The following is a 13,338-nucleotide window of genomic DNA, read 5'->3' as shown; positions in this document are numbered from 1 at the left end:
ATTTCTTTAAAAATCTGACAAACTCAAAAATAACACAACACAAACGTCAAAGTCAATATACCTAATCATAAATTATAATAATTAGAAAAACACAAAAATATTTCACGTGATGTTTTCCCGTTTTGTCCATAGAGTAAAGGTACAAAATGGGAAATTTTATATGTCACACGTAAATTTCTGTAGTCCCAGTGGTTCCCCTGGGAGAGGGGCTGGTAAGGGGGGTGGTGCGGGGGGATCTGTGAGGGAATCCGGAGGAGGTCTCGGGGAGTACGGAGCTGCGCAAGAGGAATTGTACTTTTTCAATAAACAGAAGGAACAAATCGAGAAGATGAAAAAGAAGTTGAAAGATAAGGGCGAGTTGAATAAGACTGGGAACTGAGATGATTTTTATTGCATTGATTGATTCTTTAAAATTATGATGAAATAAATAAATGCACTGTAACTTAGATTGTTTTAATTTCTTGATTACATACATTTTAAATGTGTCTTTATACCATAGTAAAAAGATAGGTACGTCCAGTTAAATAACCAGCTCATATATTTATTTGTTTTACCTGAACGCACGATTGTAGTAAGTAATTGAAATCATAAAACGTATATATTTATGGCTATATATTAAGGTGTTTAGTTATGTGGTATTCTTCACACTATATTACATTTAATTAAACATAACATTACCCCCTTTTTGGACAGTTGTACAAACTATTACACACACAATAAACAACCCATTTTTATAGATTCTAAGATGCATTAAACGTAAGACATTTCAATCAGATATTTATATAGTTAAGTTAACAGGCAACGTTGATAACGTTTGTTTTTCGTTGCAGCGACAGACAGCCAGATGATCCCAACAGATTGGCGTCACGCTGCGCGCGGCAAGCTCCTGTTCCCATGCGTGTGCGCATGTACCGTCAGCAGAACAAGCCATGAGTTTATTTTGTTAAGTATTAAGAATATAGAATATGATGAAGGTCCCGGAGGTGTTTATGTTTAAGTAACTTGCTATCGAACTGATTTCTTGCCTAGATCTGAATGTAATACGAAAGGTTGTTAACTGAAAAACTAATCAAAATAAATTTGCCTTTACGTACGCAATGCACTCAGAGGTAAATACCCAAATATTCTTTTATTTTAATACGTGTGCAGGTGGTGTAAATTGTAATGCCGAAAAATAAATTAATAATTATGCATCTCAATTTATTTTAAATAAATAAACGCTATAATATAATTGTATTACCTATATTACAAAGTAATTTTCTTGTACATTAGTTTTGAAATTCAAGAAGATTTTTGTAGAAGTGTAGTTAAATTAATTTTAAATTGCGCTTTCGTTAAATTAAAACTCCTAAAAGTTTCCCAACCATATACAGTATAAATAAAGCAAAAGTAAATATAAACTAAATTGATTTGAAATTGTTTTGCCATCAGTACTGGTGATGCAGTGACAGTGAGGTCTGAGGTTCAACTCCCGCTGTCAGGAGCACCGCTCCAATCTACGTACGGTCTTGACGAATCCCAGGAATGTTGAATAAATCACTATAGGTATGTGTAATTACGATTTCCGAATAAATTATAGTGATTCGGATATACCTACCCATGTTTTACCTGAAAGAAAAGCTTTTTCGTTCACTTCATTCACTTAGTTTTAGCTTTCATTTTCCTGTTTTTTATCACAATTACCTATTATTATATTTAATAACTGAGTTTCCTTAAATTGCTATACTGAACAATATAGAACGTAGAACCTAGTCATTTTTATAATTTCACAGTCCATAATTAATTCACGTAGCACCTTACGCGCAAACCTGTCGCTTCTATTTGAAAACATCCAAACATATCTCCAGCCATATTTACTTCATCTTTACCGTTGTCATTGTTCAATGCAAAATATACGAAACCCTGATTGCTTTTCATTTAACACCTCAAATCCCTCAATTGAATTGGCAATACTTAAAAGAAACCGTTTACATTGACCGCTGCGGTTCCGTATCAAACGGGCCGACGCTTTGAAGACCAGCTTTGTGCTACCGAGGATCCACACTTGAATCATTACGAGATTTTCAATTGATAATTAAGCTCGTGTTACACGAATACTTTCTAGTGGCGATCAAAGAAATTCGTAAGAAGAGCGAATGGACGCTTTATTTGAGAAGTAATGATGTAGCGTTCGCGTGTGGCATTATTAAAGTTGATTTTATTGTTGTTCATTTGAAATTTGAAATAGACGTGATGTATGTGAATGTAGTTGTTGTACAAATCATAATTAATATCTACTATTCGCTAGGATCTTTAGAAAATGATTTATTAATTAAATGACCACTCTTAACTTTTGGCTTTTGGGCACAAGCTTCTCACCATTAGTGCCATTGCATTAGTATCACGTGTTAATGAGATAATGGCTATTCCATTAACATAGGCATAAGCATAACTTATATCAATAAATTGTTACGTTACCTTTTCATTTTCTCATTTTTAATTGTTTACTTCTGTTACGACCATATACACAATACAGAAAACCTCTATTAAAAATACAAAGTTAATTTACTGACCTTCGCAAAGTACTCTGAAGTATTTTTATAGTAAACAATTTATGCAGGTCGTTTACTGACCACGTTAAAAATATTCCTCAGAACCGTAATGAACATTGTTTATCGCACTGAAATAAGTGGTTAATCAGGCAAAAAAGAATTGCATGTATTGTAAGGCGAGACGTAGACTTGTACGAGCGATACTGTCTACAAAGTTATTGAATGCAGGGATAATCCGACAAAGTGCCGAAACCTCCCAAGACGAGTGGCGGATAGTTATGTTCAAAGGTATTGTTGTGGAGCGGGGGACATATTAAAATGCCTGGTTTTTAGAGCAAAATCGTTACCTGGTTGTTAGGTATGGTCCACGTGTCTTGAATAATTTTCGGATATATCAAGAGATTCCCTTTATGATAGACTTTGAGGACACATTAGGTGCCTTCTCTTGATAATGCAGATAACGGAACAGATTTGTTGAGAGAGAACCTTATTTGTTGAGGTAGAGTATTTAAAATATACAAGTGCTCGGGGATGACATTGACCTTAAAAGAAAGGAAAGTTTTTCCGGTGTACAGAAAGAGTAGGTTAATTTGGGATTTGAAAGGTTTCATATTCGCTGTTATCGTACTTCCTACTCCCTGCTTTTTCCAGATTTTTATCTGAAATTTTTCCTCTGATATTCGCTATGATTGTTTTGCGTTAATTATGAGAATAATGCCACCTACATAAAATTGTAATTTGCTCCGTAGTTAAGTGTTTATTTTCCTTCATTGCTATTAAGGGTTTAAAGATTGAAATCGCACTGACGCAGAGAACTGTCCCATTGGTCATTACAAGAGTACTATAAATACTATAATTAAATGTAATCCGAAACAATGTTTACCGTCAGCCATCTTGTCGTACAAAGGGTTGATCTGTGGTTAAGTACGCCCACATCGTTATATAATACAATAGCGATTGAAATCTTGCAAGTGCGTGTGTTGGCCATTTTTGTCATTATAAATAAATGGGCGATGAAGTCACATATATGACGTGTTTTTGTAGTGTTGCATTTTACACGAGTAGGATTTACCTTAAGGTAGTGAAGTCCCATGTCCCCTTGTGGGGTAAGGGGTAGATGCATTATATACATCCGTGTCACTGATCGCTTTTCTTTAGGGACAAGTAAGTGATCAGCCTTCTGTGTCCTACCAGACCAAGACATTTTTTTTTCTTCGTCTCCACCGGTAATCGAACCCAGGACCCCTCGGTGTTACGCTCACGCTTTAACCACTGTACCGAGGAGGCGATTTACCTTAAGGTAAGTAGGTATTAGTAATTTGGATCTTGATTATTTTTGCTTCTTATGCATTCGGAGTTTAAATGCTTGATAGTTCGTTGTCACGCTTGCTATGATGTTTATGCCTGTTAGCTCGTAGCCACGCTTGCTATGAAGACTGCAATCAATGGTAATTGTATGATAAGTTATTAACCATAAAATGAACACAAAAAAATATCATTATGTATTTATGTAGGTAGGTGTACATTGTCCAGTGACAATAATGGTGTGATAAACATTTGATATGTTTTGCCTACACAGTTTTACAAAAATATCCCCTAAATTTACGAAATTTGATCCTTATTTGAATGAAATCGAAATGAATAGAATTGTGGAACGCTTCAAGAAATTTAAATAAAATAATTACCCATACAATCTTCACCCACACTTTAGACTTTAGAGACCAGAGAAAATTGATCAAGGATGTGTAATTCAATGCATAACACTTTGAACAACAACAATGATACAAAATAAAGTTTCAAATATACTAAGGTAGGTACAATGTGATCGTTTTTAATAAAACCGTGTTATCCTACAACCGATCAATGCTTACGTGAAAGTAAATTATTTTATACCAATGTTGTACTTATTAAAATATTTATTAATACTTACACAATTTAGTACTATGTACTATGTCTTTGATATTGAAGCTCTATCTCATACTTTACATTAGTAGAGTAAACTTAACTTATTTATTTTTAACGAAAATTCAGTGTTTTTTCTAGTGTATTTTTGTATCCAATTTTTATTTCATATGAAATTATCATGAACATAACCTATCTACATAACTTAATATCTGCTTCATTCTTATCCATACCCTTATTCTTCGTGTCTGATTCGTGAAAATCTCTGGTCAAATTAATTTAATGTTTTATTAAGTTTTCTGGTCGATATCAAGTATTCATAATTCATATATACCTATGTATTTCTTTGACAAATAACTGCGGCTTTCAGAAGCAGCGAAGCACTATTATAAGGCACCGATTTTTTCACCAACGCTGGACACAGATTTCGGCGTCTAAGTTGTTTGTACAGAAGTATTAGCCGGGATTTAGATATTCAATTGTTGCATGTAATGGATATGCACTAGAGCATAAATGGATGTTTGTTTGTTTGCGAGCCGACGCGCCTTTGTAATCTTACTGACCACCGACTTACTTCTTACGTACTTCAAACGTTAAGAATTCTTTCGGCTACTTTCAACAATAGGTGTAGGTGTTTTTAATTTTGCTCCAGCATTTAAAAAAAGATTAAAAACATTGATATGTTTAAAAACATAATTATAAATTCAATTTTACTTAGAAACTGTTTATATTATAAATGAAATTTTTATATTTTTTATAAGCTCAGTTCTCGAGAATGGTTGGATATGATTACTTCTTTCGGGTCACTAGACAAAGCAAAGATCAGAGTATCGCTACTGTTTGAATGATAAATCGTTTTTTGTTGTTTTTAATCAAGAGTCATTCATAGAATGATGATTATTAGAATTCAGTAATATAATAGGTAGTATGAAAAATATATTTATTAATATGATAATAATATAAATAGCTGTTATTAGTTATCTCTAAGATTTTGTAGTCACTGCCAGAGCAGTGATCCTTTTACCGTTTTACCTTTTACCCGTTCACCCTGCCTTAAGCTGTATAAGCCATTCATGCTAATAAGTTAACTAACCACAAAACAGGACTTCTAAGTTCTATCTCATATAGGGACGCGATTAGGGTTTAGAATAAAATCATCACTGGCTCTGGCAGAAAACGGAAATTTATATGAGCAACACTTTTTAACCCACTCTTGCGAACCTATTGTTTATAACTATGGTTATAACTTATAACACAGTCGTGTTTGAACATTTTCATTTTTTTTCTAAATTTCAATTTCAAATTTCTCCAATTATCAATATTATACAAATTACAATGTCTTCTTAGAAATTGTTCAATCATCACATTACGAGCATTCTGCATAATTACTAACCGTATGATATGTTTTTGCTTATAATCTTACATCAGGTTTTTCTTCCAGGAAAACAAAATCAAGTCCATCACTATATTTTGTTCTTCGTAAGAAATTAACTGTTTACAGTACAGAAAAACATCGGTCAACAACCGAACAATCATGCAGATGTACCTACGGCAAGTATAATAATTACAAGTCATTCATATATCATGTTGTACTAGAAATAATTAAATTACAATTTGACCTCTGCTACCGAGCGGGAGGCTGAGATGGCTCTCGATTTTGTGTGGTCAGCTCCGTCTAGGGATACAACGTTTTGATACTTGAGTTATGTTTCTAGATATTCATATAAATGATCAATTAAAGAATCGATATAGGGGCTCCTTTTGAAGGTTAAGTTGTAGAGAATTTTTTTACAAAAATATTTTATTATGTTGATATGTTGGACAGGAATAGGGAATGAAGCGAATCTTTTGTACCCGATATATTTTATTCTGTATTTATTGGCCTGAAAATATACATATTTAAGGAAGGAAGGAAAAAGGTTTTCATTTTAATTAATTATACTTCCTGATAGAACCTTCATTTATTTGATTTTGGTTAGCTTCGATGAACGAACTTTTTCTTGAAAATACAAATGATCGGTAAAAAGTTATAAATCATATTCGTTTTGTTATTTGTTGGTAACAAAAATAATAATTATTATTTCATAATAATTTTATTATTAATCAATGTAAACGTTTTAAAGTATCAAAAATGTATAGTCGTTGTTATGTGGATAGCAAAATCGAGAAGCTCTATATCGACACCTATTCGATAGAGCTTTCAGAAATAAGACAAGACTGGTATTATATGGTTATTTTTTTCTTTATTATAAAATCAGATTAATATTTTTAAGGGCCGATTTTTCAATGCTTGGATAAAACTTATCCGTCCAATAAAGTATTAAACGATAATATTAAAATGTCACGTAAACTGTCAAATACGGGCAACTAGAATACGTTTTAAAAATAGTAGTTTTATTCATTATTCGACGAATAAGTTTTAACCAAGGATTGAAAAATCAGCCCTAAATGGCATTGCACGTTGTTTTTTTTAGTTGCGATGGAAAATAATTAATGTAAACACCAGTAGGTACCTATTTAAGAATATTCTAAGAATGTGATCGCATTGTATTTATAAATTATACATACCTACTTACATATACTGCAACAATATAGGAAGGTCGATTATTCTTGATACTTCGAATGAAACAGAAATTGTGAATTTAATTAAAATATCATGTACCTACTTAACATTAGTAGTGTAATAGAAGACAAACATAAGAATGCAGAATTAATATTGTTTATACAAGAGGTATTATGAATCTTCATCCTCTTCATCTTCTTGTATAAGAAATAGATTAACAGTACATGTAGTATTTTAAATTTAGCTAAGCAGCTTTTTACCTACTGTATACTTTAAGTGTGGAATTTTTTTTGTCAGCTCTCGACGCACGCACCGGCGACAAGATTAAAAAATATTCTCAAATATTCTAAGAAATATAAAATACAAACTAAACAACCAAGTCAATTATATTTTTTGGAGAGGATTATGCTGACGACAAGTAATTGTTATCTAGTATTCATAAACTAAAGAGTTAACACATAATCTATGCACCATTTCTTCTCTTATTGTCATTTTGTAATTTAGAAATGGTATTAAATCTCTTGTTTTTAGACAATTGTCTGTAACACTTACAACAATGTTAAAAAGCAGTGAAGAGGTGGTACAATAGGATTAGCGGTAAATTAAAATTAATAAGCACTTATTAGGGTTTGTCAATAATAATAAAAAAAAACATTTTGTATGTTTATGTAAATTTTTATTAGGTACCTTCAGTCTTAATGTAAATACTAGATACTAAACTTCTAGTTCATTCGTTCCTTTTCGTCTTGAAGTCAAAATACTTTTAAATATATAGAGTCCTCACAACTCGTCTATTTCAAGGCATATCACATTATACGGAACCTATTTCCTGTAACAAACAACCCATTAAAAAGGATTGAATCTTAGAAGTATGAAGTATCCGAAACCGAAATTCTATTGAAGGCAAAAGTTTAGAAAGTTAAAAATTAACTTTCGCTCAATAACTTTGTATAAAGGAAGTTAATATGGCATGGTACAAGCTACTGGGCGGTCGTACAAAAATAAGAAGTAGCTGGAATTGTAAAGTTATTTAAATGTAGGTAATCGGCTTCCTTAAATTATAACCAGATGAAAGAACTTCAAGGTACTTGCGGTAAAAATTGGAATATATCTAATTCTAAACATAAACATAAAGATTTAAAGCGAAAACAGAAAATACACTGCAGATGTAGATGAATGAATAAAGAATTAATCAACAGAAAATACCCATTTTATACTTGTACTAAGTAGATGCTATCAGAACTAAAACGTCTAATAATACATCTTATATATAAAATTCTCGTGTCACAATGTTAGTCTGCATACTCCTCCGAAACGGGTGCACCGATTCTCATGAAATTTTCTGTGCATATCGGGTAGGTCTGAGAATCGGCCAACATTATTTTTCATATGTACCACGGGCGAAGCCGGGGCGGACCGCTAGTATACCTATATAATTGCTATGCACGGCTCCGGTATCCAGAAAAGGTCCCAAAAAGTCAAGTGTTACGGTCTACGGACACTTTCTTTATAACCGATAAACCATGCCTGTAATGACACTTTTGACAAAATATAGGTACTCATATGACGCTCCAACCACAACTTTGTGAAAGTGTGACGTCTAAAGTGTCAGGAATCTTCGCCGCAGGTGTTCTTGTAAATATGTAGCCACTTATGGAAAAATAATATTAAGTGCCACATACACCCTATTACATATTATAATATACAAAACCTATAAGTATTTACTCAGATGCCAACTCATAGTTTAACCAACACTTAACCTTCAGATCTCGGTACCAAGGATATATGTATTTCCAAATCGGCATTCGCAACAAGCTGGATGAGATACGTCGTTCAGATAAAACCATGGTTATCTAGTAAATCATCGGTTAAACCATAAAATCTCTTGACGGCGAGGCGTTAGGGTGCACTCACACACATCAGTCACCGTCAAGTCACCGATGACTGATCGGTGACGGTTTGTGTACGTATCCACAAACACCAGTCACCGTCATGTTGTCCGTCAGTCACGTCGCCGGTTTGACTGAATCATTGAACACATACATCAGGTTAGTCAGTGATTAGACGTGTGTCACGCTAGAGAACATGTAGCAATTGACGGTAGCACGACGCTGACTGAACTGAGACGTGACGGCACCGGGTGAGTGGGGATAAAGGTATGATACATGTATGGAAAGATTATTTGACGTGCCTGACCGGTGACGTCACTGATAGATTTCGTGCCGGCGACTGTCGTGTGGGAACAGAGTCATACTAGAACTATTGATACATATTTTTTTTAATCCCGTCCGGTGACGTGCCGTGACGGTGACTGATGTGTGTGAGTGCACCCTTAGCCGTATCGCTGGGCAAGTAGGTTGGCACGGCGCCGGTGTGACAATGTCTTTATATGCGGTATTGTTCTAAAACTTAATTATTTAGAGGATTTAGGGATTATATATTTTAGGAAGAGAAAAAAGTCTGGAAAAGAAAAGAAATGTCTCATAAACAATTATGTATTAGGATTGCAACTAATAATAATTTTTCGATGCGGAATTGATTCAGTAGTAGTAGAGCATATTATTTTACAATTCACTTTACCTATCTAATGCAAGAAGCAAGAGCAATTATCAGTTGAGATCATATTTTTCCTGCTCGAATTTACTATAGATACTAATGTAATTGTTTTCTCCGCAAATTGGATATTTCTAATCTGTGATATAGAGACATTACTGTGATTTCAAATAACGCTATCTTCAGCGCTACATTTACATCGTCGGCATGATCTATTCAATTAGTTATAATGATGAAGTAAATAGCCAATATAATAACAAATGACAAATTTACAGACAGATTAAAAGAATTCGCATGCCTAATTGACGGGCCCTTGTTAAGCGATGTTAACTCGATTCCGACACGGGTTATGTCGCTGGTGATTCATTAATTTCAAAGTCCCGAAACGATTCCGAGTCGATAACGATTATTATTCGATTAAAGAAACGTCCGCGTCTCGGTCCGACACCTCATCGCGGGATCGATCCATCATATTCACAAATAGATGGCGATGCTCAAAGTAATAAGAATGAGTTAAAGCAAATAACACTGTTGCGTGTATTTTTTATTATTTTAATCTGTTACATTTAGAAAAACTACGTAGATCTATCTACACTCTACACTCAGAATGGATCATAGATGCATCTAATGCTTTAGTCGGCATTTGGCAGTAGAGACTGCAGTTATTAAAAAGGGAATTATAAATTCAATAATATTTTTATGTGTATATTTTCTATGAATCCATAATAAAATAATCATAGTTTTAGCTAATAGGTAAGTAGGCTAATATTCCATAAATTATTCAATTAAGTTACACTCTTTTGGTAGATATAATTTTGAACGTACACAGAGTACTTGATACGTAGCTCTTTTATCTGCTTATAGTTTATTTATGCCTATTGTAGGTACATAGTTTACATGTTTAATTTTACGCTCTATTACTTCTACACTGCTACGTTTCAACCACTTTATTTTATTAATCTCTACATACAATAATTAGGTACTTAATCTAAATTTGACTGTCCGGTTGGCTTGGTTGGTAATGGCCCTGCCTTCCAAGCCAGGGTTCGATTTGGGAATCGTTTATTAATTTATTTAATCATCAAAAGATTGAGAAGCGCTGTGTCGGTGGGCGGTCGCGCGACATCGTCACCGCTAATTATCGATAGACCGATACACGACGATTATTCCGAATAATTAGTCTGACCCCACTCGAGTAGATTGATCGCCGCTATTTTACAGAATCGTGGTGCAGAAAAACGTTCGTGATTTTGTTTAAGTTTTATACAATTTGTAACATTTATTAGGCAGATAACAATGGAGAAATGGTGTGAAATTTGTATAATATGGATAAATTAAAGGGGTTATTTTAATACTGTCATAATAAGAAGCACATTTATTTTTAAGGAGATTTATAATAAAAAGTACAAATATTATTACACATAGCAATAAAATACCTACGTGTCAAAATTATATATACAAATGTATTATTAGAGTCTGAATAATTGTATGTAAGTAGTCTGAGATTTTGGATTTATTTGAAATAGAGACCTTTAATTAAAAATTTAAAACATTTGAAGATTTTGACACTATGTAATTAATATGATATAATTTGATATAAAATATACAGAGGACAAAAATTTATTTAAGCCGTACTCGTAATTTGATTAGTTTTTTCATTAATATATTTGATTATTATTTTATAAGTAACATCAAAGTAAAATAATAATTATTTAATAATACATAAATAATATTCTACATGTTATTCCTCACCTGCATTTATTTTAGTTCAATTTCACCGACCAGATCCATAGCCTGTTCCTATATTTTATATCAGGCCCTATCTCATGATCTTGATGTTTTTGTCGTCCATATTTTAATTGCCGCCAAAATAATCCTACTATGGAAAAATCGTCTTTATCACAAAGTAATAAGGTGATTAATTACATGGATGTTGTATTTAATATGTTTGTAATGTTGTCATGATCGGACGCACAGACAATTTAGTTAAAGAAAGTGTCAGCTCTTTTTGAAGACCACCGAGCGACGTTTTCGAAGATAAGAGCTTTGATATGGATAGTTTAAGTTACAATTAGTGAGAAGTATTTTATTTATCATCAATACTTTGAGTTAAGGATAGATTGATTGTTATTGGTAATGAAATGGGGCTAAATTATTAATTAGGATGTTTAAATTAGTGTGATATGGATCATTAGCAAGTATGTAGGGGATATGGAGAATGCAGATCAAATGGCTGTTTTACCAATATCAATGAATCAATGTAACAGCACATCAATGATCTGAAGTGTTTAACTTTAAGCACTTAATATGAAAACGCACTTAAAAGTATATTAGGATGATATTTACCTACCTATAAAGAAATTGTAAAAGTATACGATTTGCACAAACCCTTGTGAGATAGAAGTAACTTCGGTAAGTACGACAAAATCACGCCAAACTCGACGGCCTAATTGAGCAAGCGTAATAAGTAATAACACAACAAGGCAGATAATTTAAGATACCTAGGTATGTAATTAGTAGTTAACATGTGTAGAAGTAAATCATTACGAAAGTGACTCACTAACTATCTTCCTAAATTCTGTATGTTAATATGGTCATGTAATTTAAGTAAATATTTAGTGTGCAACAGACGATAGAGCTAATTAGGTAAGTTTAAGCAAAAGTATATAAATTTACTCGTATACGAGTAAAATTATTTCGGTTCAAAGCACATGGTATAAACAAGTCCAGTGCCTGTGTATCACGCCAAAGAAACGTATAATCTTATCCTGAATATTATCAGATAGCACCTAAGCCCATATTGAATGGAAACCAACAAGACATCAAAGATGCCGACGGTAAAGAGTTGAAAAAAAGGTTTTAATCCGCCCCAAGTATCAAATAATAAACTTGGTAGCAAGTGAATTTAGGAGATCGGGTTGCGTTGCGTCCCAGTGCGCGGTAAAAAATGAATACATTTTTTTTTAATTCAAACTTGATGGCAAACGTCAGCGGGCCAAAGAGGTCAGATATTGTTTTGGTTTTATTCATTCGGTTATAATTTTAAATTGTAGAATGTTTTTAAGTATTGTTGCTACGAGGAACAAAATATAGACCGGGAGATACTGACACAAAATTTCGAGTCATTTGTAACAGGATGGCGGTTCTACAGGGCGGTTCTATACCGCCTACTCCTTTTTTATGGGCTATCGGTAAATTCTAAAATTTTTGTGTTACAAATCGTTTGACTTTCGCTATTTTCCGACGAGTTCGACTAACGCCCACGCGACTAAGCCGCCGGTACCAGCGTTCACGCCATCGTTTTTCTTTTTGTCATTGCGTACTAAGACCCCTGTAGAACCGCCATCCTTGTTACAAATGACTCGAAATTTTGTGTCAGTATCTCCCGGTCTAATACTTACGAAAATATATTTAAAGGATTTTCTGTAGATATTGCTCCAGATTCTGTTACAGATTACTTGAAATGAATATTCTGATATAGATGAACTTTACTTAATATCATTCTCTTTATGTGGTTGTTTGTTATCTACATTCCATATTTGTATTTTTTAATTTGTTACTGCGTAAACATTTGAGGTTTATAAAAATACTAAGACAAAAATTATGTAAACAATCATTTATTTTTTTCGCTATAAAATTCGTAATCAAAGCTCAGTCATAAGCATAACTAAACAAAATGTGCGTACATAGTATATTTATTTCTCACTAGAGGTCCGCCCCGGCTTCGCCCGTGGTACATATTTCGCAATAAAAGGTAGCCTATGTAAGGACATAGACGAGAAAGGTCTC

The sequence above is a fragment of the Colias philodice genome, chromosome 26, assembly GCF_061535455.1.
Source record: "Colias philodice isolate Cphi_HAF_F1 chromosome 26, ilColPhil1 Martin Lab GWU primary, whole genome shotgun sequence".
Lineage (NCBI taxonomy): Eukaryota > Metazoa > Arthropoda > Insecta > Lepidoptera > Pieridae > Colias > Colias philodice.
Note: the sequence above shows the minus strand (reverse complement) of the source record.